The 25,596-nt window shown below is 39.2% G+C and overlaps 1 protein-coding gene across 6 annotated transcripts in view; it reads right to left on the reverse strand.

Moving 5' to 3' along the window:
* Positions 1 to 25,596, reverse strand: part of Samd12 (sterile alpha motif domain containing 12) — a 412,402-nt gene that overhangs the window by 25,284 nt on the left and 361,522 nt on the right. The gene's annotated exons all lie outside the window — the stretch shown is intronic.

A 25,596-nucleotide genomic window follows, 5' to 3' on the forward strand; every position in this document is an offset into this window, starting at 1 on the left:
TGACATGGCAGATCTATTTTTAATTTTTAAAGAAGACTCCATATTGTTTTCCAGAGTGGTTTCACTAGCTTACATTCCCACCAGCAGTGTATGAGGGTTCCTTTTTCCCCACATCCTTGCCAACATTTGTTGTTGGTGGTGTTCTTGATGATAGCCATTTTGATAGGAGTCAGTTAGAATCTTAGTGTGGTATTGATTTGCATTTCCTTTGTGGCCAGGGATGGTGAGCATTTTTTTTTATTCATATGTGCATACAAGGCTTGGGTCATTTCTCCCCCCTGCCCCCAACCCCTCCCTTACCACCCACTCCGCCCCCTCCCTCTCCCCTCTACCCCCTCAATACCAAGCAGAAACTATTTTGCCCTTATTTCTAATTTTGTTGTAGAGAGAGTATAAGCAATAATAGGAAGGAACAAGGGTTTTTTGCTGGTTGAGATAAGGATAGCTATACTGGGAGTTGACTCACATTGATTTCCTGTGTGTGTGTGTTACTTCTAGGTTAATTCTTTTTGATCTCACCTTTTCTCTAGTTGCTGGTCTCCTTCTCCTATTGGCCTCAGTTGCTTTTAAGGTATCTGCTTTAGTTTCTCTGCGTTAAGGGCAACAAATGCTAGCAAATTTTTTAGGTGTCTTACCTATCCTCACACCTCCCTTGTGTGCTCTCGCTTTTATCATGTGCTCAAAGTCCAATCCCCTTGTTGTGTTTGCCCTTGATCTAACGTCCACATATGAGGGAGAACATACGATTTTTGGTCTTTTGGGCCACGCTAACCTCACTCAGAATGATGTTCTCCAATTCCATCCATTTACCAGCGAATGATAACATTTCGTTCTTCTTCATGGCTGCATAAAATTCCATTGTGTATAGATACCACATTTTCTTAATCCATTCGTCAGTGCTGGGGCATCTTGGCTGTTTCCATAACTTGGCTATTGTGAATAGTGCCGCAATAAACATGGGTGTGCAGGTGCCTCTGGAGTAACCTGTGTCACAGTCTTTTGGGTATATCCCCAAGAGTGGTATTGCTGGATCAAATGGTAGATCAATGTTTAGCTTTTTAAGTAGCCTCCAAATTTTTTTCCAGAGTGGTTGTACTAGTTTACATTCCCACCAGCAGTGTAAGAGGGTTCCTTTTTCCCCACATCCTCGCCAACACCTGTTGTTGGTGGTGTTGCTAATGATGGCTGTTCTAACAGGGGTGAGGTGGAATCTTAGCGTAGTTTTAATTTGCATTTCCTTTATTGCTAGAGATGGTGAGCATTTTTTCATGTGTTTTTTTGGCCATTTGAATTTCTTCTTTTGAGAAAGTTCTGTTTAGTTCATTTGCCCATTTCTTTATTGGTTCATTAGTTTTGGGAGAATTTAGTTTTTTAAGTTTCCTATATATTCTGGTTATCAGTCCTTTGTCTGATGTGTATCTGGCAAATATTTTCTCCCACTCTGTGGGTGTTCTCTTCAGTTTAGAGACCATTTCTTTTGATGACCAGAAGCTTTTTAGTTTTTTGAGGTTCCATTTATCTATGCTATCTCTTAGTTGCTGTGCTGCTGGGGTTTCATTGAGAAAGTTCTTACCTATACCTACTAACTCCAGAGTATTTCCTACCCTTTCCTGTATCAACTTTAGAGTTTGTGATCTGATATTAAGATCCTTGATCCATTTTGAGTTAATCTTGGTATAGGGTGATATACATGGATCTAGTTTCAGCTTTTTGCAGACTGCTAACAAGTTTTCCCAGCAGTTTTTGTTGAAGAGGCTGCTAGTTCTCCATCGTATTTTTTTAGCATCTTTGTCAAAGGGCAAGTTGGTTGTAGTTGTGTGGCTTCATATGTGGGTCCTCTATTCTGTTCCACTGGTCTTCATGTCTGTTTTTGTGCCAGTACCATGCTGCTTTTATTGTTATTGCTTTGTAATATAGTTTGAAGTCAGGTATTGTGATACCTCCTGCATTGTTCTTTTGACTGAGTATTGCCTTGGCTATTCGTGGCTTCTTGTGTTTCCATATAAATTTCACGGTAGATTTTTCGATCTCTTTAATGAATGTCATTGGAATTTTGATGGGAATTGCATTAAACATGTAGATTACTTTTGGGAGTATCGACATTTTTACTATGTTGATTCTACCAATCCATGAGCATGGGAGATCTCTCCACTTTCTATAGTCTTCCTCAATCTCTTTCTTCAGAAGTGTATAGTTTTCCTTGTAGAGGTCTTTCACAACTTTTGTTAGGTTTACACCTAGGTATTTGATTTTTTTTGAGGCTATTGTAAATGGAATTGTTTTCATACATTCTTTTTCAGTTTGCTCATTGTTAGTGTATAGGAATGCTAATGATTTTTCTATGTTGATTTTATATCCTGCTACCTTGCTATAGCTATTGATAATGTCTAGAAACTTCTGAGTAGAGTTTTTTGGATCTTTAAGGTATAGGATCATGTCATCTGCAAATAGGGATAATTTGACAGTTTCTTTACCTATTTGTATTCCTTTTATTCCTTCTTCTTGCCTAATTGCTCTGGCTAGGATTCCAGTACTATGTTGAATAGGAGTGGAGACAGTGGGCGTCCTTGTCTGGTTCCTGATTTTAGGGGGAATGGTTTCAGTTTTTCTCCATTAAGTATAATGCTGGCTGTAGGTTTGTCATCTATAGCTTTTATAATGTTGAGGTACTTTCCTTTTATTCCTAGTTTTCTTAGAGCTTTTATCATGAAATGGTGTTGGATCTTATCAAAGGCTTTTTCTGCATCTATTGAGATGATCAAGTGGTTTTTGTCTTTGCTTCTGTTAATGTGGTTTATTACGTTTATTGATTTTGGTATGTTGAACCACTCCTGCATCCCTGGGATGAAGCCTACTTGGTCGTGGTGAATAATCTTTTTGATGTATTGTTGATTTGGTTTGCCATTATTTTGTTGAGGATTTTTGCATCAATGTTCATTAAGGAGATTAGCCTATAGTTCTCCTTTTTGAGGTGTCTTTGCCTGGTTTTGGGATAAGTGTAATACTGGCTTCATAAAATGTGTGAGGCAGTTTTCCTTCCCTTTCTATTTCGTGGAACAGTTTAAGGAGGGTTGGTATCAGTTCTTCTTTAAAGGTCTGATAGAATTCAGCAGAGAATCCATCAGGTCCTGGACTTTTCTTTTTGGGGAGACTCTTGACTGCTGCTTCAATTTCATTTTGTGTTATAGGTTTACTCATGTGATTAATTTCCTCTTGGTTCTGTTTTCGATGATCACATGTATGTAGAAATCTGTCCATTTCTATTAGATTTTCAAATTTATTTGAATATAGGTTCTCAAAGTAGTCTCTGATGATTTCCTGGACTTCCATGGTGTTTGTTGTTATCTCCCTTTTTGCATTTCTGATTCTACTAATTTGGTTTTTTTCTCTCCTCATTTTAGTCAGGTTTGCCAGGGGTCTATCAATGTTGTTTATTTTTTCAAAGAACCAACTTTTTGTTTCATTAATTCTTTGTATGGTTTTTTTGGTTTCTATTTCATTGATTTCAGCTCTTATTTTTATTATTTCTCTCCTTCTATTTGTTTTGGGATTTGCTTGTTCTTGTTTTTCTAGGAGTTTGAGATGTATCATTAGGTCATTGATTTGGGATCTTTCAGTCTTATTAATATATGCACTCATAGCTATAAACTTTCCTCTCAGGACTGCCCATAGGTTCCGGTAGGTTGTGTTTTCATTTTCATTGACTTCCAGGAACTTTTTAATTTCCTCTTTTATTGCATCGATGATCCATTCTTCATTAAGTAATGAGTTATTTAGTTTCCAGCTGTTTGCATGTTTTTTGTCTTTACTTTCGTTGTTGAGTTCTACTTTTACTGCATTGTGATCAGATAGTATGCACGGTATAATTTCTATTTTCTTATATTTGCTGAGACTTGCTTTGTGCCCTAGGATATGATCTATTTTGGAGAAGGTTCCATGGGCTGCTGAGAAGAATGTATATTGTGTAGAAGTTGGATGAAATGTTCTGTAGACATCAACTTGGTCCATTTGATCTATTGCATATTTTAGATCTTGGATTTCTTGATTTTTTGTTTGGATAACCTATCTATTGATGATAATGGGGTGTTAAAGTCTCCCACAACCACTGTGTTGGCGTTTATATATGCTTTTAGGTCTTTCAGGGTTTGTTTGATGAAATTGGGTGCGTTGACATTGGGTGCATACAGGTTGATAATTATTATTTCATTTTGGTCTATTTCCCCTTTTATTAGTATGGAGTGCCCTTCTTTATCTCATTTGATCAATGTAGGTTTGAAGTCTACTTTGTCAGAGATAAGTATTGCTACTCCTGCCTGTTTTCGGGGGCCATTGGCTTGGTAAATCTTCTTCCAGCCTTTCATCCTTAGCCTATGCTTATTTCTGTCAGTGAGATGGGTCTCCTGTAAGCAACAAATTGTTGGATCTTCCTTTTTAATCCATTTCGTCAAGCGGTGCCTTTTGATGGGTGAATTAAGTCCATTAACATTAAGCGTTAGTACTGATAGGTATGTGGTGATTCCTGTCATTTAGTTGTCTTAGTTGTTTGAAGGTTTGATTGTGTGTACCTAAGTTGAGGTTACTCTCTACTGTCTTGCTTTTACTTTTCCTGTGGTTTGGTGCTGCCTGTCTTTTCACGGTTTTGTTGGGCTTCACTTTCTGGGTGCAGAATCCCTTGAAGAATCTTTTGTAGTGGTGGCTTTGTGGTCACATATTGCTTTAGTTTCTGCTTATCATGGAAGACTTTTATTGCTCCATCTATTTTGAATGATAGCTTTGCTGGGTAGAGTATCCTGGGGTTGAAGTTATTTTCATTCAGTGCCCGGAAGATCTCACCCCATGCTCTTCTTGCTTTTAATGTTTCTGTTAAGTCTGCTGTGATTTTGATGGGTTTACCTTTGTATGTTACTTGTTTTTTCTCTCTTACAGCCTTCAATATTCTTTCCCTAGTTTCTGAACTTGTTGTTTTAATTATGATATGTCATGGGGTAGTTCTATTTTGATCTGGTCTGTTTGGTGTCCTGGAGGCCTCTTGCATCTGTATGGGAATATCTTTCTCTAGATTTGGGAAATTTTCTGTTATTATTTGTTGAATATATTACGTATTCCCTTCGCTTGCACCTCTTCTCCTTCTTCGATGCCCATGATTCTCAAGTTTGGTCTTTTGATGGAGTTGGTGAGTTCTTGCATTTTCTTTTCACAGGTCTTGAGTTGTTTAATTAATAGTTCTTCAGTTTTTCCTTTAATTACCATTTCATCTTCAAGTTCTGAGATTCTGTCTTCTGTTTGTTCTATTCTGCTGGATTGGCCTTCCGTTTTGTTTTGCAGTACTGTTTCATTCTTTTTTCTGAGGTTTTCCATATCCTGGCAGTTTTCTTCTTTATTGTTGTCTATTTTTGTCCTGAGTTCATTTATCTGTTTATTCATTGTGTTCTCTCTTTCACTTTGGGGTTTATACAGTGCTTCTATGGTTTCCTTTATTTATTCTTTTGCTTTTTCAAATTCTCTATTTTTGTTGTCTTGGAATTTCTTGAGTGTCTCCTGTACATTTTGGTTGACCCTATCCAGTATCATCTCTATAAAATTCTCACTGAGTACCTATAGTATGTCTTCTTTTAAATTATTCTTGTGGGCTTCATTAGGTCCTTTGGCATAGTTTATCTTCATTTTGTTGGAGTCTGGATCTGAGTACCTGTTTTCTTCATTCCCCTCTGGTTCCTGTACTAATTTTTTTGCTGTGGGGAAACTGGTTTCCCTGTTTTTTCTGTCTTCCCATCATTGCCTTTGGTGTTGTTACTTTCCCTGTACTGTGTGCAATTAAGTATTTTCTAGCTTGTAATAATACAATGGTAATATTTAGAATGGAAGTGTGAGCTCAGATGGAAAGCAAGAAGTTAAATAAATGGGAAAAACAAATACACAGACTGGAAGGAGAAAACAGAACAAGGTATCAGACAAGAAGGTTTCAAAGATATAAACAAGGAGCTTTAGTGTACTACTCGACAGTAAGCTGAACAGACATTAGAGAGACAGAGAGAGGTTTGAAAATCAAAAATAAAAAAAAATAAAGATAAGAATAAAAATAAAAAATAAGTAAATGAAAGAAAATCTATATATAAAAATGTATTAAAATAAAATGAAAAAATAGAAAATTAAAAAAAAATCAAAAACCCAAAAAACCAAAAACCTCCAAGTTCAAATGCAATGAAGTTTCAGTCTTAATAATTTGGGTGTCCATCTCAGTCTCCAATCCTGGAGATGGTGCCTCAGATGTTGTTCTGAAGTTGTCTCATCAAAGGGGACGCATAAAGTAGAACAAAACTACACAAACATGCTCAAAAAAAACCCCACCAAGTGTCCCAAGTTCAAATACAATACAGTTTCAGTAAGTTTTTCAGCTTACAGGTGTAATTCAGTTGTTCTCTCATCAAAGGTAAGGAGACAAAGAAAAAAAAAAGAGTTTGGAGACAGTTCTGAGAATGGTATCTGCAGCTGTGGTTCGCCTGCCCACTGCTTTCAGCCTGCTGTTGCTGGAGTTGTTATTTATGCAGATCTCTGGGGTGAGCTTAGCACTCACCTGGCCCTTCAGGCTTTGTTTACTCAGAGTTTTCCTGTGCGGGAGCCTCTGCTACAAGCTTTCCCCTTTCCAAGCACTGGGAAAGGTGACACTGCCCCGGCGTTCTCAGGCCTGCGTGTTTATTTACAGTTCATGTGGGAAGTGGGTCTTCCCCTCTCTCCTGTGGAGTTTTCCTCCCTCCTCCACTCTCACAAGTTTTCCCGCTCCTGGTTGCTGGGTGCGCGCCCCTGCTCCTGCCAGAGCCTCTCCTGCCCGCCCGGCTTGTTTATTTACAGTCCCGGGAAGGATTCCGGGACTTCCCCCAATCTTCGGTGCTCAGGGCGCCCCACTCTCTTTCCCGCGTGTCTTTATTGCTCTTATTGCTTGTTACTCAGTTTCTCTTTTTTCCCCCGGTAGGGGTCAGTCTGTCCAGGGGGCTATGCTGCTCAGGCCCAGGCTTGTCTGTGGGAGTACCATGGTACCGTGAAGCTCACCTGGTCCGCATCTTCCCAAGCCTTTTGGGCACCGGCGACTGGTGGCCCGGGGGCCCTCCTGGTTTCTCCGTTTAACATGAAGTGGAGATTCTCTGCGCTGGCTGGAGATGTGGAGGGGTCAAAGTTATGCCTCTTCTCAGTGATTATGCCTGCAAAGTGTGTCTCCAGTGTCTCTCCAAGATTTCACTATAGGAGGGTTGCTTTCTGCTTTCTCCCTCTAGCTGCCATCTTGGAATCCTCAGTGAGCATTTTTTCATGTGTCTTTTAGTCACCTGGACTTTTTCCTTTTAAAATGTTCTGTTCAGTTCATTTGTCCATTTCTTTATTGGGTCTTTTGTTTTTGGGGAGTTTAGCTTTTGAACTCCTTGTGTATTCTGGTTATCAGTCCCTTGTCTGATGTATAGCTAAAAAGATTTTCTCTCATTCTGGGTGGCCTCTTTAATTTAGAGACCATTTCTTCCATTATGCAGAGGCTTTTCAATTTCATATAGTCCCAGTTGTCAATCCTTTCTCTGAGTTGCTGGGCTGCTGGAGTTCTACTGAGGAAGTCCTTTCCTATAACTATTGCTTCCTGGGTATTCCCTGCTCTTTCCTGTACTAGCTTCAAGCTTTCAAGTCTGATATTAAGGTCCTTGATCCACTTTGTATTCTCAACACTTCTTGATAAAGTATTATCCATGTATGAATATGGTGTGAGACTTTTTAAAAAGTTGCCAACATGACTTTGTGTGTATAACATGTGTACATAAACCTACTACACCTACTCTCTGCATTAGCTTTTCCTTGCCAGTCTGGCCCTTGCAGTACAGGAGACCCTTGGTGCTTACAGACATGGTTTCAAGGAGACCATTGTTGAGGAAAAGCACTAATGCTCAGGATGCACAGAGTTCAGTGCTGTTTGCAGATGCTTGATCCATTTTTCCTATAATGCTGCCCAGCTTCTGCTAAAGACATGCTGCCTTTCAACAAATATAAAAATTTCACTTTATTATTTAAATTAAGCACATTAACTTTCACCTTGCTTTTTGAGTGCCATTTGCTTTTCAGGCGGCAGATTTTCACAAAATTAAGGGCAGAGAAAAACTTAACAGATCACACAATGATTAAATATAACTGACAATGGTGTGGGACTGGCTGAGAGCTTCTCTGACTCAACTGAGCTGCATAATGCATGCTCAGTAATTTAAAATTTTCGTTTTTGAAATATCTTTTGCTTTTTAAAAAAGATTTTATTTTTGAACACACTTGGTCAAACGTAAGTGCAATATATCTGCAAATAAGGCAGATTGCTATAGTTTTCATGTACTCTCTATCACTCTTCTTTCTTCTGTAATTATTCAAAACACTATTACCTGCCTTGTTCATCAGCACATACCAGTGAACATCACCATGAGCAAGACATTGTGCTAGATTCTGAGATAAATGGGTGAGGGGGCTTTTGTCCACAAGGTGCTTACAAGGTTTGGGAGGGAAGGCAATGTATTTTCAGAAAGGTAATTCATAGTACAAGATACTAGCTGATACAGAACAAGAGATTTGTTGGATTTCATATAAAAGATTGATTGCTTTTGCATAGATTGGTCTTAAAGAGGGTGAAACTTGAGCTAGGCATTGAGGTAAAGGAGAAAAAACAGAGTAAAGAGTATGCTGGGACACAACACCCTTCATTGTAAAGGAAATGCAAATCAAAAGTGCACTGAGGTTCCATTTCAAACCAGTCAGAATTGCCATGATCAAAAAACCAACAAATGCTGGTAAGGATGGGGGTAGTATGGGAAGGAGGAAGCATTTTGCACTGTTGGTGGTAATAAAAATTAGTGTAGCCACTCTAGAAGTCAGTGTGGAGATTCCTCAGAAAACTAAAAATAGGACTACCATATGATCCTGCTGTACCACCCTTGTGTATATACCCACAGGAATAAAAGACAACATACAATACAGACACCTGCATACATGTTTATTGCAGTGCTATTCACAATAGCCAAGTTATGGAACCAGTCTAAGTACCCACAAACAGATGAATGGATAAAGAAAATGTGGTGTATATATACTATGGAGTATTATTCAGCCATAAAGAAGAATAAGATGATGCTACTTTCAGGAAAATGGATGGAACTGGAGATCATCATGTTGAGTAAAATAAGCCAGACTCAGAAAGACAAATATCACATTTTCTTCCATATGCATAATCTAGATCTAAAAATACAAAAGAAAAAACACAAACAGAAAAGGGGAACTATTGGTGGGGGAATTGGTGGAAGAAGAGAGAGGGACAATAGAGGGTGATGGGGGGATGAATAAGACCAAAGTACATTGTAAACATGTATGAAAATATCATAATGAATTTCACTTTTGTGCAGTAAAAACCTTCCCATAGCTCCATATTCCTTACAAGATAATTCAAACGGTCAAGGCTGGATTGGAGGCTCTCTTTACTTGCTGCCCACCTAACTGTACCTCCTTCAATGCCCTTCACTAACAAGGTCTCCGCTGATTCTTCTTGGTGCTTTTCTGACTCTGTCTTTGGCATGTTATTCCAAACACCCAGAAAAGCTTTCTGTCCCCTCATGCTCACCATAACCCCACCCGTTTTTGCGGTCCATCTTCTCCATGGAGCCTCACCTTGGGACTCTATTCCAGTGCTTGTTGACTTGTGAGCCTGCTGCATCCGAGTCCCATACAGTTCATATCAAATATTGTAGAGTCTAAGTGTTTATTGCTTCTTCTGAAGTTATTTATTTATCCCATGGTGAATGGGTAATAAATAGAGTACATACTGGCATTCAGTCTATACTTTGTTATTACTTTTAAAGTTTTTACTTTTAACTCACAAATAATTGTACATACTTATGGGGTACAATGTAATATCTTGATACACATACATATTTATAGTATAGTGATTAAATAAAACTAATTAACATCTTTATCACCTCATATACTTACAATTTTTTAATGGTAAGAACTTTTAAAGTCTACTCTTTTAGCAGTTTTGAGACATATGACTTATCATGATTAACAATAGCCACTGGGCTGGAGAAGAATTATTCTCAAAAACTTATTCATCCTGTCCTTGTATTGTTTGGTCAGTAACTCCTCCCCCAACCCCAACACACTGGTAACCATCATTCTGCCCTCTACTTCTATGAGTTCAACTTTTTTAGATTCTCCAAATAAGTGAGATTATGAAGTATTTATCCTTCCCTGCCTGAATTAATTCACTTAGCACAATGTCCTTCAGTTCCATCCAGTTGTAGCAAATGGCAGGATTTCCTTCTTTCTTAAGGCTGTGTAGTGTTCCATTATGTACACCTATCACATTTTTAAAATTCATTTATTCACCAGTGATCACCTAAGTTAGGTTCCATACCTTGTCATGTCATACTTTAAATAGTGTCACTCTAGTTTACCAGCATTTCCTCTTTTCACGAATCCTAAAGCACATATGGTTCATTTTGGGGGCTAAAAACTGGTGGCTTACAGGCCTAATTTGAGTTAATCACCAATGCTTAAAAATTGGAAGATATTTATACTTCTGTGAAATAGTGGTAGCTGGGTCTTCATTGTCCCTACAATCTTCTCTAGAGCTGAGAAAGCTGCCCTTCAGATATGGTGTGAAACCTCGGGCTTCCACAGTACCAGCCTACTTCCCAGAGCTCTCAGGCCCTCTCACCTCATTTGTTCTTTTGTCTGCCTGTACCCTGCAGGCATTTGTGTTGGCCACACTAGTCTGTGATGTGCATTCTGCCACTTTCATTAAGTTGTAATAGGCTCTAATTGTTTACAGTGTTTGTCTTGTGTTACATTTAGATGAAAATTCCTGGAGAGGAAAACTGCACCCTCTATTTCTTCTTGCCTTTTTCAGTAGACAGCACAGTGCTATCACAATAAGCAAGAGCTTGGTAAGTAGTTTTTAAGTGACTGAATTCATAGGTGATCTACTCTTTCTAGGCTATAAATCTCAACTACAAATCCTACTTCAAATATTTGAAAATATTCAAATTTTGTTAACACTCTTGGGTAAATTAAGGACATCTATACATACTTTGAAAAGTCTTCCTAGAAGGAAGTGGGGGTCTGTTTCCCTTCCCTTTTAATGCAGGCTGGCATCTGACTGCTTTGATCAGGAGACAATGGTGGGATGAGGCCAGCTCTCACCCTGGCCTGGAAAAGGATCTTTCACTTGGTGCGCTGAGAAGTCTGATTATTCTGCTGGAAAGATCCTGTGCAGAAGCTCTGAGAATATACAAAGAGGGGAGAGCCCAGCTGAACCACCTCTTCTAATCATTCCTGCCAGGCCAACAGGAATCAGTCCAAACTGTGTTGGGTCAGTCCTGCCACCAGCTTAGCACCACACAGGAACCCATGCAGTGCCAGGCTAAGCTGAAGAGTTGTTCAGCTGAATCTTGCCCCACCTCTCAACCCTTCAAATTGTAAGATATAGGTTGTTGTTTTAAACCACTAAGTATTAGGAGTAATGTGCTATACAGTAATGGATTAATGAAACAATTTATCTCAGTTTCTATAGTTTATCTGAATGTTTCCTTATTAATCTCTATAAAGTTATAAAATATATTGAAGTTAATAATGCTTGCCTGACATTCTGGGTAGATGGTAAAGGCTGCTCAGGGATGGAGGGACCAACCTGGGAATTCTGTGTCTAAGGCCGAGAGAATCAATATCTAGAGTGAAAACTTTGGTTATGCATAATTCCTATGTCATGTCCTTCAAGAATGGAAATAGTCAATGATACCTTGTTCTCTTTAGCACTTCTGCTGGGTTATTAATTTTTTATTACATTTTACAAAGATATTTATCCATTGTTTTGATATACATAAATAATCTGGTATGATTCTGTATTTTATGATTTCTGTGACTGTTAGGTTGTGGAAAATAAAATTTGATATTTTGTCGGAAAAGTTTCATTTCAGTTGCCAGATCCTAAGAATCCATAGGCCTTTAAAAAGTGCATATGTTGTGGACATTAGATCAAAGGCAAACACAACAAGGGGATTGAACTTTGATCACATGATAAAGCGAGAGCACACAAGGGAGGGGTGAGGATAGGTAAGACACCTAAAAAATTAGCTAGCATTTGTTGCCCTCAACGCAGAGAAACTAAAGCAGATACTTTAAAGCAACTGAGGCCAATAGGAGAAGGGGACCAGGAACTAGAGAAAAGGTTAGTTCAAGAAGAATTAACTTAGAAGGTAACACATATGTGCAGGAAAGCAGTGGGAGTCTACTCCCTGTATAGCTATCCTTATCTCAACTAGCAAAAACCCTTGTTCCTTCCAATTATTGCTTATACTCTCTCTTCAACAAAATTAGAGATAAGGGCAAAATAGTTTCTGCTGGGTAGCGAGGGGGTGGGGGGGAGAGAGAGGGGGCGGCGGGGTAAGGGAGGGGGTGGGGGAAGGGGGAGAAATGACCCAAACATTGTATGCACATATGAATAAAATAAAAATTTAAAAAAAGTGCATATGTTTAATAATATTTTATCACCTTCCCAAGAATCAGTTTTTAGTTAATCATACATTTCCTTCTATCATTTTTGGGTTTTTTTGGTAATAATGGGGTTTGAACTCAGGGCCTCACGCTTGCAAAGCAGACATTCTGTTGCTTGCACCACACCTCCAGTTGCATCATTCTTACCATGTTATAAAATCAGTTTTGCAAGGATTATTCCCAACTATTATCATGTGGTTTTCAATTTTCTGTTGCAAATCCTAAGAGCCAATTGGTAACAATTACAATTCAATCTACTTTTGTAGAGAAACACAGCCTAGAGTTGGCCAAGGTTAGAGATGCAACTGACAGACTTGACAGTTGCTTCATTAATTCCTCATGCTTTACTCCATTGAAAACAAACAGAAAATAAGAACCAACCAGATCAACGCCTTCCCAAAGAATAACTCTTCCATAATTTGATATGGCCATTTGGCAGTCATTTAGCCAATGGTGATGTAAATATGAAAACCTGTGCTTATCCCAGCTGTGTCAGAGGTTCCAGAAGCGGGATGAAGTTAGGAACATATTGTGCATAATGAAGACACAGGGTGGAAGATGAAGATATAAAGATCTCTGCAATTATTTGCACGTGGTTTCTAAAAAGAAATAAAAGAACAGGAAGGAAAACTTCTTGAAGTTAAATTGGGGTCAGAAAGGGTGCTATGAGAAATTAAAGACTCTTGCTGAAAGGAAGTAAAGGATCCAGCAGATACTTTTGTCTCTTCTATTATGTATTCATGATCTAGCCTTATGGAATAAAGTAAACATGAACTTAAATACATATTAATTAAAATGACCTCTTCACAATCTGGTGGCTGAGAGTAGGGTAGAAAGAGAAAATAAGTAAGTACAGGGGAGAGGTGCTATATTAGTGATATAGAAAATACAAGGAATAATTAATTACCCCTAAGGAATGGGAGGAGTCACTTAAACAGAGCCTAAAGCTGACTATATACTAGAGGAACAGCATTTCTGGAAGAGTTTTGCTTAAGCCAAGATGTGGCACAATGAAGGAGCGGAACTGTTTCTGGACTGGCAGGAAATTAAAAAATATCTATCAGATATGGCTTAGTCATAGGATGAGTTAATTGATTGAGGGGTGGGGGAGAAATGGGATTGCAGCGACTTGCAAACTAATCTAGTGCTTGGAGTCAGATCATGAAGAGACAGGTAGAACAGGCTAGTAAGTTTGAATTTTATCATGGAGGCATTGGGCATTTAGGAACATTTTAAAGCTGAGGGTGTGCCATGATTATAGTTATGCCTTAGAAATATCACTGCACTGCTACTGCAGGGAAGGTGATTCATCCTTCAACACAGTATGATACTTACTCATCAAGCCAAGGTCATGGGCTTGCCTTTGTAGCAATTGTCACAGTTGCCCTTTTATATTTGTTGGAGTGATTATTCATTTACTTCTTCATTAAGGAACAGAGCACCATGAAAACAGGTTCATGTTTTGCTTTCGTACACAGCAATCTCCCCATCACCAGGCACAGTGCCTGGAACAGAGACGAGGCTCAATGGTGATTTGGTGGATGAACCAAATTACTGAATTCCTGTGGGTCAGGGGAGAGATAAAGAAGGCCTGAATCAGGGCAGTAACAGTAAGCAAGAGGGAAGAGCTTTGGCATTTCAAAGGAAAATCCTGGCTTAACCCTTAGAAGTGTGGCAGGAGAAAGCATTGAATGTTCAAGGAATCCTCTGAGGTTCCTTGGGAGATTAGGAGAAGGGCTGTTATCAAATGAGCCAGGAAAACAGGGGATAAAGGGTCAATTTGTTTGAGAGGGGAAGATGATAATTTGGTTTTGGACATTTATTTGAGATGTACTCAGGACATCAACTGGAGTTTTCATGGGCAGGAGGAAGAATGTCACCGTGGAAAGAACAAAGTAGCTAGAGGACCTCGGATCTGGGCCTTGTCATTTCCCAGCTATGTGACTTGGGTGTCATGACCTTCTTTTAAGTTTCATTTCTAATTTATAAAATAGAGATGATAAAAATCTATGCTATAACTAAATCAGGAAAATGTTATAATTATCTAGAATCTAAAAATATATGGGAAAGTACCTTTTAAAGTACACAGAGCTTTGGCAGACTCATTGTTATGGTCACTGCACTGAAACTCTGGAATACATCCTTCAACACAGCATGACATTTACTCATCAAGCCAAGGTCATGGGCTTGATGCACAGGGCCACCTGCCCTGTTAAAGCTATGGGCAAGTCCTTTACTGCTGGCCAGTAGCCTTGTGAATGGGTGTAACAATATGTTTATCCTCAGAGTAAGAAAAACCCCTTAATTCATATCATCTATGAAGTGTGACATATTCCAGTTTAAGCAGAATGAAGAAATATTAATATGAGGATTAGAAGCTATGTTCTGTTGCTGGTGATGAAAAAACAGTTTATGCTGAAATAAATGTATTTTGTTGAATGCCTCTGGAATTGTTCTTCATCTTAGAAAGACAAACACAAATTCTTCATTTCATCAATACCTTACTTCTAAGGCTGTCCTTTGTTCTTCAGCCACCATTCAAGCTTCACTCCTATGTAACAGACCCATGGATCCAATGCATGATTCAGATAGGGCCAAGTCATGCCGTGCTACTTCCTGTACTGTCTGGGTTCCCCTAGAAGATAGTGCCTTGCCGAATACCCTGGATCTGAAAATATTTCAGTATTGTGACATTTTTGTCCCTTCTAAGGTTCCATAAGAGCCTGGTGGATAGAAAACAAAGAGAGTTCTCAATTTAGATGGTTGATTTTAAAGTTCCGAAAACCCAGCACCACGGCAACTCTGGCATGCAGATAAGACTTATTGGAGATAGTCTTCAGTTAGAGAATGGCGCTTGTCCTCAAAACGAGCCATAAGCAAGGATTTCTTGAGGGATAGGAAAGTTGAGTTTCTGTGATCAATAAGGCTATATCTTTTGCCCATCTCAAGTTCTCTGATGGGATATAAAAACAATAATGTGCCTGGGAATGAACTCATAAACAGTTATTCGTTTTATAGCATAATAAAAGTGCGGCAAGATTGAGTTGGGATTTAGGCAAAGAATTGGGTTGGTGATAAGGAGATCTGGTTTTTCTTTCTAATTCACTCACTGTGTCATCTTTCATAAATTACCAAGTGGCTCTTGATTTTACTTTTTCACCAGTGAAATACAGAATAGAGAATGGTACAGCAGGTAAACAGGTAGCAGCGCAACTGGGCTACACAGGGAAGGCTTTTCATGTGTCAGGCTATGGCTTGTTTTGTTTTGCTTTGGAGACATGGCCTCACTATATAGCTCAGGCTGGCTTCAAACTTGCAACCCTCCTGCCTCAGCTTCCTGAGTGCTGTGATTACCAGCCAGGTTCTGTTCTTGAGCTTGGAATATATCAGAAAAGGCTAAAAGAATTCGAGGAACTCATGTTGCACCAAAAGAAACAATAATAAATAAGTAAATTAAAATATGCATAATTAAAAGTGAATTACTTTGGTTGTTGGAAGTTGTCAGGAGCTGTGGTGAAAGAAAACACAAAGATCAGGTAAGGTAGATTTGGAGCTTGAGAATGGGTGGGGACATGTTGACAGGTAGGCTCTGGAGAGCCTGGCTAGTAATTGCACTCATTCATTATACATGAAATATAATGCACTCACTTCCTATGGTGCTTGTGTTGATTCAGTGAAGGAAGGGCAGAGGAGTTATTTCAAACTCAAAGTTACCGTTATTGTCCTTATTTTCTAACTCTAGATGCTATGGCTCCTAAATCAAGATTTTAAAATAACAGGTACCCTAGTGACAAAATGTAAATTCTAACATCACTAAGAAAACTAAGGATATAGTATGGCCACATGGTTTGCTTAAAGATGTGCCAGTTATGGGACAAAGTGATGGCTGCTGAAATAGGAGTACCTGCAAGATTCACAGAGGACACACACCTGCAGCCTACCTTTTCAGTTCTAGGATTTAAAAAGGAAAAGAAAAAACAAATAAAGGGGCTTTATAAAATTTAAAACAAAGTCTTTTAATTTCATACCATCTAACAAGCTTCTAGAGGCTAGCTACTTGGAGAATAAGACACCTGACCAATAATCAGAAAAGGTAAAACTGACTCATTTGGGTATCAAAGTTAACAGGTTTGACTTTTCTTCCTCATGCCAGGAACATAGTGCTTGTGGCAGAGGTGAGAATTTGAGCGCATCACTTGCAAAACTGCTGACCTCTGTGGGAAACATTCAAGTCCTTTGATATAACTGATTGTTGAGGAAACAGTATCTCTGGCACTAAAAACATTTTGGGTTTTTTATCTGTTTCCATCAGTCTTTAGTCAGTGACATTATCATTGCTCACCTATTACAGATATTTCTCAACTAAGAATTCATGAAAGGGCAGAGGGCTGGAGACAGTATTTACCGAAATGACCAAAAGATTTTGTTGTATTCCCTCAGTTGCCCTGTGCTTATAGAGGTCATAAAATCACTCTTGGGAGAAGACTTTTTTTTTTATTATTGGAAAATAATAAAAATAGTTCTGCCTAATTTTTTTCCTTTATTAATTAAGTGCTATGCATCTTGAGACCAAAAACTACGCTCCCTTCATTCATTCATCCATTCATTCACCGTAGGTTGAGTATTTATGTGCCTGGTACTGTGCTAGGTGGGCACAAGGGTAGAACTCTAGGGAGAGCTTTTTGTCTCTGAACACAAGGCAAGGTTGTCTGGAACCTCAAAGAAGGTCACTCCATTTTACAGAGAACCTGGCTTCACTTTCCAAATGTTGTTGGTCATTGTACTGCCAGGACTTTTGGAGGCTACCAGCACTCAGAGAGGATCCAGGAGCAATCTGTGAGGGAGTGGGTTTTGTGCCATGCAGGGGGCAGCAGGATCATTAAGTTCACTAACTGCTTTCAGGGGAATAGAGTGAATGGGCCCGAACCTTTCTGGAGCTTAGTGTTTAGGAGTTCAACTAAGTCTCCCAAAGAGCATGGTAAGTGATTTAGCAATGTTTAGTTCAACTCAGCAAAACTTTATGAAGTAGATCCAGTGGACCGAGGTGTGCAAAGCAGAGGATGAATGGTCCCTGTCTTCCAGGAACTTTCATGTTGGTTCATGTACAGGGGCAGGTCAAGTGCAGCAGGGACTCAGAGCATGACCTTGAGCTCACTAAAATATAGAAGCAGCTCTGCAAGACAGAGGATGAGATGAAGCTCAGATAAGGGAAGCAACATGCCAAGGGATGCAGTGAATTACAGCTGGTACAATCTCCAGAGTGGCTTCAGCCAGTTTCAGCCTCCACTGGAACTGGGTCTCCATGTTCAGAGCTGACTCAATCAAACTTCTGGGGTCACAGAGATTCACGTGTATGCAATGGTAAGACAAAGAAGTTCACACATACTGAGCGCTTACTGTGTCAGGTGTTTTCTGCAATGTGGGTGCATTAAGTATTCTATATTTATTACCTCATTTAATTGGAAAGCATCATTGTTGACACATTTAACATATAAGGAAGTTAAGGAATGACAATCAGGACACAATAACTCGTGGAACCTTGATTCAAATCCTGGCTTTTTGGAGACGTCATTCCTAATACTTTGCTGCCTAAGGCAAGCTGTTTCCCCTTAGGCATATTGAAGCTTCATCCAAACATTTATTTTAGCAATGGAAATTATAACAGAATATGGAAAGTGAAGGAAGTCTTCTTTTGACAGCAAGCAAGCATCTCATGTATTTCTTTAAATCTCAATACTGAAGAACCTCCTTTCCATTTGTCCATCCATCCATCCAACAAATATTGATAGAGGGTCTACTATATGCTATGCACTGTGTAAGACGCTGGGGATGCAAAGATAAACACATATATTTCCCTGCCCTCAAGAAAGTCATTAGGGAGAGGCAGTATTGTGAAAATAATTAGCATCCAGTAAAATCTACGGAATAACTGAGGGAGGAGCAAAGTTTCATGTGAGCACAAAGGAGAAGGTCCGTGGTCAGTGTGGGGGAGTCAAGAACTTCCTTAGGAAGGGTAACCTGTGAGCTGAGAATAACAGCTGCTTAGAGGAACATGAATTTGTGTGTAGATTTCTCATTGAGGAATGGAGGACACTGGATGAAATCAGAAGACAGGTTTCTTCCCGACTGGCACAACATGGGGTATGATGCTGGGGAAAGTCATAGTCCCTTTCTACTGCTCACTTTCCTCGCTCATGAGACAAGACTATTGGCATATGACTTACCTCTCACGCATGGGATGTGACTGAACATGTGATGGAACTTGGGAAGAACAATTTATTAATACAAAACATTATGACTATAAATGAGTATATACTCTCCATACCCTAACTGTTCCTCATCATACAAGGACAGGTCTTAATCTAATGGGAAAGAAAAGTGACCCATGACTAAGAAAGGGGGAAATGTCTTAATTGTATCTCCTTTACAATGTCCAGATTTTTTTAAATCCATGACTAATTTATGCTTCCCTGAAGTTGCACTCTACCTTATCATTAACCAGTGTTCATTTTGCTTTGTTTTCCCCTCCCATTTTCCACCATTGCAATGGATTTTCAGACCTGCCATTCCCACTTTTCTAGGCACCATTTTCATTATTTATGCTCCTATCGTGCTGGCTATGATGATTAAAGGTTGAAATTCTACAACAAATTCCAGGGACTTAATGAGTTAACTCAGGTTGGGCTCTGATTCTCAACTAAGCATGTCGGGATGAAAAGTGTTCAGAAAAGAAAACTCCCATGGTCTCTAACTGATTTCCCCGTTCACTACAGACACGTGCACACAGAGCTCTCTTTTGGGAAGACTTTCCCAGAATGAGATATTATGCATAGCTGCCCTACTATGACCAGTAATGACAGTCATCTGAAGCTCCGAGCTGGGGCCCAATTATTTACAGTGGCTGCATCAGATGTTTCAGCTCAGACCACGAATCCTGATTCCTGAACATGCCAGAGGACACACTGATCAGATGCCACCTGGGACAATGCAATTTCCTCACAGCTTCTCTGCTAGATCTGATGTGCACAGGTGGGTTGGAGATCCTCTGGAGGACACACGATTTGTGTGACCTATAGAGACAGAATGACTGGCTTGGAAGGAGGAGCTACTCTACATTTTATGATCAGAGAAGGTTTCACCGAGAAAAGTACATCTGCACTGAAAAATCAATGGCAAGAATGTGTCAGTGAAAGAAAAGAGGCAAAAGACTGTATGCAGGGGAGTGGGTAAGAGGAAGTCAGAGTAGAAGAGAGTCAAGATGAGTGTGCTTGTTAGTCATGATAAATAATTTATAGATTATAGAGGCCAATCTGAGCAAAAAGTTAGTGAGACCTCATCTCAACAAATAAGCTAGGTGTATAATATTAGCATATCACCAATGCCAGATACATGGGAGATATAGGTAGGAAGGAAGATCACAGTCCAGGACCAGACCTGGGTAAAAAGACAAGACCCTTTCCAAACGATAACTAAAGCAAAAAAGGGATATGGGTGTGACTAAGTGGTAGGGTGTCTTCCTAGTAAGTGCAAGGCCCTGAGTTCAAATCCCAGTATCTCAAAATAAATAAATAAATAAATAAATAAATAAAAGAAACGTTGAAAGCCATGGGGGGGTTTTAAGCAGAGAAATTTTAAAAGATAATTTTAGCTTCAGACTTTCTAAAAGGGGGCAAAAGTGAAAGCAAGGAATACAACTAGAAAGCAGATAATGCAGTAACCAGCACGGGACAATTGTCGAGTGAATCACAAAAGAATCTTTCCTTTCCTGTATTGTTACGAAGAATACAGGAGCTAATGTAATTCCACTAGAACAATTTCTGGCACAGAATGGCTGTTAATGCATTTGCGTTCTCTTTTTCTACCTCTGTACTATTGCACTGAACTGGGTTTCAACTCAATAGAAGAAAGGAGCTTCGAAAGTCAGGTCTTACTCAAGATGGCAGATGCTACTCTGGGAGGAAGTGTACTTTCTAGGGAGGGAGAGGTGGAAGATTGTCTGACAATCACAATATAAACATTGCGATGTTTAGGCCATTTCTCCTCTCGATCATTCATTCATTCAACCAAATCATTGAGCATAAACTTCATGCTGCGTACTGTGCCAGGCATTGTCATCCAACTAAGGAACAAGAAAAATGGCTAAAACCATTGTAATTTTTTGCCAATTTCTTTGATCACAGATGGTTTGCAGTTATTTATTTGAAGCATCTATGAGAAGTCCTGTATCACAACTTGGCATTTCTTAAGATTTGCCCTAAACTTTTTGTTACTCATTAATTAACATAGCAACTATTTTTTGATGGGCTACTCTCTATTAGCACTGAGAATTCAAGCATGTAGTAAACAGGGCTATCTATCTACCAATATTTATATCCCCTTTCCGTATACTTTTTACTAGGAGTAGCCACCTAGCCAGGGATGACATGTCCCAGAATTCCATGCAATTAGGCGCAGCCATGTAACTGAGTTCTCACCTTGAGAATGTGAGCAGCAATGGTGTACATTTTTCTAGACCTGGTCCACAAATGCCTCCCATGAGGCACTCCTCTACAGTCATTTTTGCTTTTGGCTGGATTAAAAGGAGGAAACTTGTAGGGAGAATTTGAAAGTTACTTATTAATGGTGGCCTGGATTGCTAAATGATTGTGTGGATGAGGGCATTGCTGCTTAGCTGATCACTTGCATAGTACTCTTATCTATGCAAGAAATAAAAACCTAGTGTATTGGAGCTTTTAAGCATTTTTTGGTCTATCTGTTATAGCAATATATGCCCTTATACATAAGAAGGACAAGACAGGACTTGCTCTGTGTCACAGAGCTTGCAGCTGTACTGGGGAGACAATTTAATTACGGTCACGATTGTGATGAGATGAGATAAGCTCATGTTCCCTACAGTAGCAGGTAACAGGGGCATCTAAACCATCCTGGATCTGAGGAATGTTGCCCACATTGAAACCTCATGGATAAATTGAAGTTCATCAAGAGGGAGAGGAGAAGAGTGTTCCCATTTGAGCAGAAGAGCATGAGAGAGCATGGGGTGTTCTGAGGAAGAGGAACAGGTTCATTCGGGCTGCAGTGAGGGCAAAGGGCAAAGTTGGGGTATGGTAAAGGATGTTACTGGAGGGTTCATAGCATAGAGAGAGCGTTCTCATATCCTTATTACATTGTTAGGCTGAGAGGCTCCAGCCTCATGAGAGTAACACCTTCTAAGTGACAAAGGAAGGCAAAAAGAAAAGGAGAATAGAAAATAGATCCAGTCTTTCTGGACAGCTGTATCAGAGTCAGCAGAGGGTGGTTTCTCTGCCTCTGCTGGATGAAGGCAATGGTGCTAGAAGATTTGTGCTATGGGTTCACCAGCTTTGGCAGGTTTAATAGAAATGAAGAGTATCAGCCCAATTCCAGTTTAAACAGACATATTGAAACCCTGCCAGGGAGGATCTGAGCAATATTTTGCAAACTTTAATAACAGTTGAGAGAAACCGATCAAAGCATTTGGCATTATTGCTTAGCTGGACCCATGTAACAGCAGAAGAATGAATCTATTTTTTTCCCATTCCCAGAGAATAATATTTTTCTTCCTACTAAACTGAGAGGAATTTGGTAAAGTCTAATATGTATTTGTCTTGTTCCTTATTTCAACTTCTCTATAAGTTGCCCATAGGGTTTTGACACCCACTGTTAAGGCAGTCAGTTTACTGCCTGAAATACCTTTTCTTATTGGAAACTATTTCTAGAAACTGTAACTTTCTTTGATTGAGACTTTAATTTGTAGCATTGATGTCCCCCATGCTAGGCACTGATGAGGACAATTAGGCACTAGGTTCTTGGATGTGTCAAGCAGTGGAAGAGCTCCATCATTACTTCTATCTGAGACAAGGGAATGTGACAACTTCCAGATTCACCTAGTAGGAAGAAGATGGAGATGGTTTTGGAACCTTAAATACCTAGAGTCAAATCCCACATCTAGTACTTATGGACTGGGTGACTTTGAAGAAGTGGTTTAAACCATCTGGACCTCAGGTTTCCTCTCATTTGCAAAATGAAGACATTCCTGGTCTCCCAGGTAGATTAGATAAGGAAATGTGTCAAATGTCTGGGATATAGCCTGGCTTTTAGGAGAGTGGCATTCAATGGCCTTTCCCTTCCTCCCCCTAAAGGCTGAGAAGAGGTTGTAAAGCTCTGGAGAGCATTGTAAAGAATTATTTCCATGTTAGCATCTGAACTCCTTATTCCTAGCTCTACGCTTGGGAAGTGTTCACATAATACTTTATCATCCTGATAAATACAGGTTTGGGAAATGGGGCAGTACTTTCCACAGGAGCAGGGGTGTAGGAAGAGTTCAAAGGATGAGGAAGCCTCCTTTAAACAGGAGCCTGGTAGCTAGTTGACCTGGCTCCCATGGTGGAGCACCTCATGCTCAGCTTTCCTTTAAGAAAAATGAAATGCTTTGGCTTCACTTTGGGAACAGTGTTAAAGGAAACATGGACCGAGATCTTTTTATCTTGACAAAGAATTGTTTTCCAAAGAGAGAACAACAGCAGGGACAAGGTAGGAGAGAATTATTTTCCTTTAGGAATGATGGCTTCCCTGCAGTTTTTGGTGAGGAGTTGGTACTTGAAGGAGTAAATGAACCCTTTACCATTCATCAGTCTCTGTTGGTGTCCTGTCCCCTTCAAAGTCCTGCTCTGGCTATTCCTGTCCCCAAAGAGGACATCATCTACTTCCCAACTTTATATTTGTCATAACATTTATCACCATCTGAAATTACACACATCAATTGGGTTTTGTGTTCGTAACTTGTCTTCCTGGTGAGATGCCTGTGACAGCAACTTCTGCATCTTACTCACTGCCTTCTCTCTGGTGCCCAGTGCCTGACAGAGCACTCAAGAGAAATTTATTGAATAAAGCAATAAATAAAATAATATATACTACATATAGTGTTTGGTTTCTGTTATTTTTAGAGGTTAGGAGAACAACTGAGTAAACATGAAATTTAATTATTATATAAGATGAAACATTAAAAATGGGTAGTTTCTCAGCAGACATACCCAATTTTTTATTTCTAAATATTTTTAGAAGAATTGATTTTATCACTTTTTCATATGTAAGTATCCTCAAATCAGTTTGTTGAACTGCTGAATTTCAAGGTAAGTTTAGATAAATATGCTTACATTTTAGAATTTTTATCCCACTTCTTGGTAATCAGAAGGTATTATTTAAATAAGCTGTCAATTCTATCATCATTTATCTTAAAATCTGCTCAATTGTCTCAGATGTATAAACCTCAAATTTAAGGTCAGTAAGATGCCACTCTCAGTCCATTAAGAAATAACATGTGTATTATATACTCTTTAAATAGAATTGATTACCCTAACCCTATTTTTTAAACATGTATTCCGGTGTCAGTAGGGTTTGATAAAGGAAGAATAGGTTTCATCAGGTAATCAAATGTAAGTCTCTCTACAGAGGGAAAGAGATCTTAGCGGTGCAGATTTCAGACAACTTCATAAGATTCTTTACACTACAGAGTAAAATGCATTTTGTTCTCATTTGTTGGGGTCATGTTTGAAGAGTGGATGGGGGGAGCACAGAAACACGGACAGTTCTGACTGACCGTGTCACAACAGTCATCTGGGAAACAGGCAAATAAATAGCCAGAATTCACAACTTGAATTTCTTCATTCTTCACAAGGTGTTACATGCTGAGTTTGTTCTCTATTCTCTCCTTAGTATTTTGCAAAAATAAACTTGGAAGTAGTCAGTCCTGGGAAGACAATGCAATAGTGGTTGTAAATGTGTGACTCTGGAGCAGGCATTCTCAGCCACAGACTGCGTATCATTATATGAACTGATCTCTTTAAGACATCGTAAATGGGACAGTAATTGTACCTACCAGCCAGGGTTGCTGTGCAAATAAATAAGCTAATGGTACAGTGCCAAGTCCTTAGTAAGTTCTCACTGAAAGTTAGCAGCTATGAATAGTTCTATCTGGTGACTACTTTATCCTCTTAACTGATTCCTTCACAAATTTCACCTTGCAACAATATTTGTTTTATTAAAATGTTGAAGCAAAAAGTCCCACTGAGCAGCAACATCTCATTTGTGAGCAAATCCTAGAAAAGACTAGGGAAGTCAGCAGCCATGTGCCTTCATATCATTAAAGCAATTATACCCTGCGTTATTAAGCTCTGTGGTATCCAGTTCAGCTCACTAAGTAATAAGTATTAAGTACAGATCAAATAGTAGCACTTTCCATTATCCGTGAAAGAATGGCACTCAACAGTGAAGCTCTCTAGCTAAATTATCAAGCACGAGGCCTAAATTTAGGATGGGGGCAATTCCGAAACAGTTGATTACTGGATCTAAGATTATAGGTGTTCTTGTAGACTGTTGAAATTGATGAAATAAATATAAAATGGCAGATTATTACAGACACAATTATGGGAAAAACCTTGTCTAGGCTGGCTGAAGTGTTCTGCATTGTATAAGGACAGATTATTGAAAAGAAATTGCAACTTGTGCTTATAAAAAGCACTACAAATGATATCCACTTTCTATAAGAAGTTTGATATAAGGACTGAATATAACAGTATATTTTATCTTCAAAACTGGCCCTGAAGATGAAAAGGATTGCATAGAGGATTGCAACCCTCACCCATGCTTCATTTAGATAAAAAAGCAAAAACAAAAGCAGAAACTCACAGTACAGAACCACCAAGATGAATAAGGCAACGGGAGGCTGCATCACAATCAGGAATTTGCCTTCTTGTTTCTAATCCATTCTTGGGAAGACCAAAGTGCAGAAGTGACTTTGTTCTTTGGCACAAGATGGAGCCTAAGGCTCCACCTTTTCCCAGCTGGGTATTTTTAATCAATTGCTTCACTTCCCTAGTGTTGTGGTTTGTATGTGAAATGATCACTCGAGGCTCCGATGTTGAAGGCCTGATCTCCAGCTGGAGGTGCTAGTCATTGGATCATGAGTGCACTAACTTCATTGACAGATTAATTCATTGATGAGTTTGTGGCTGAACAGGCTGTTAGGTG

The sequence above is a fragment of the Castor canadensis genome, chromosome 3, assembly GCF_047511655.1.
Source record: "Castor canadensis chromosome 3, mCasCan1.hap1v2, whole genome shotgun sequence".
Classification (NCBI taxonomy): Eukaryota; Metazoa; Chordata; class Mammalia; order Rodentia; family Castoridae; genus Castor; species Castor canadensis.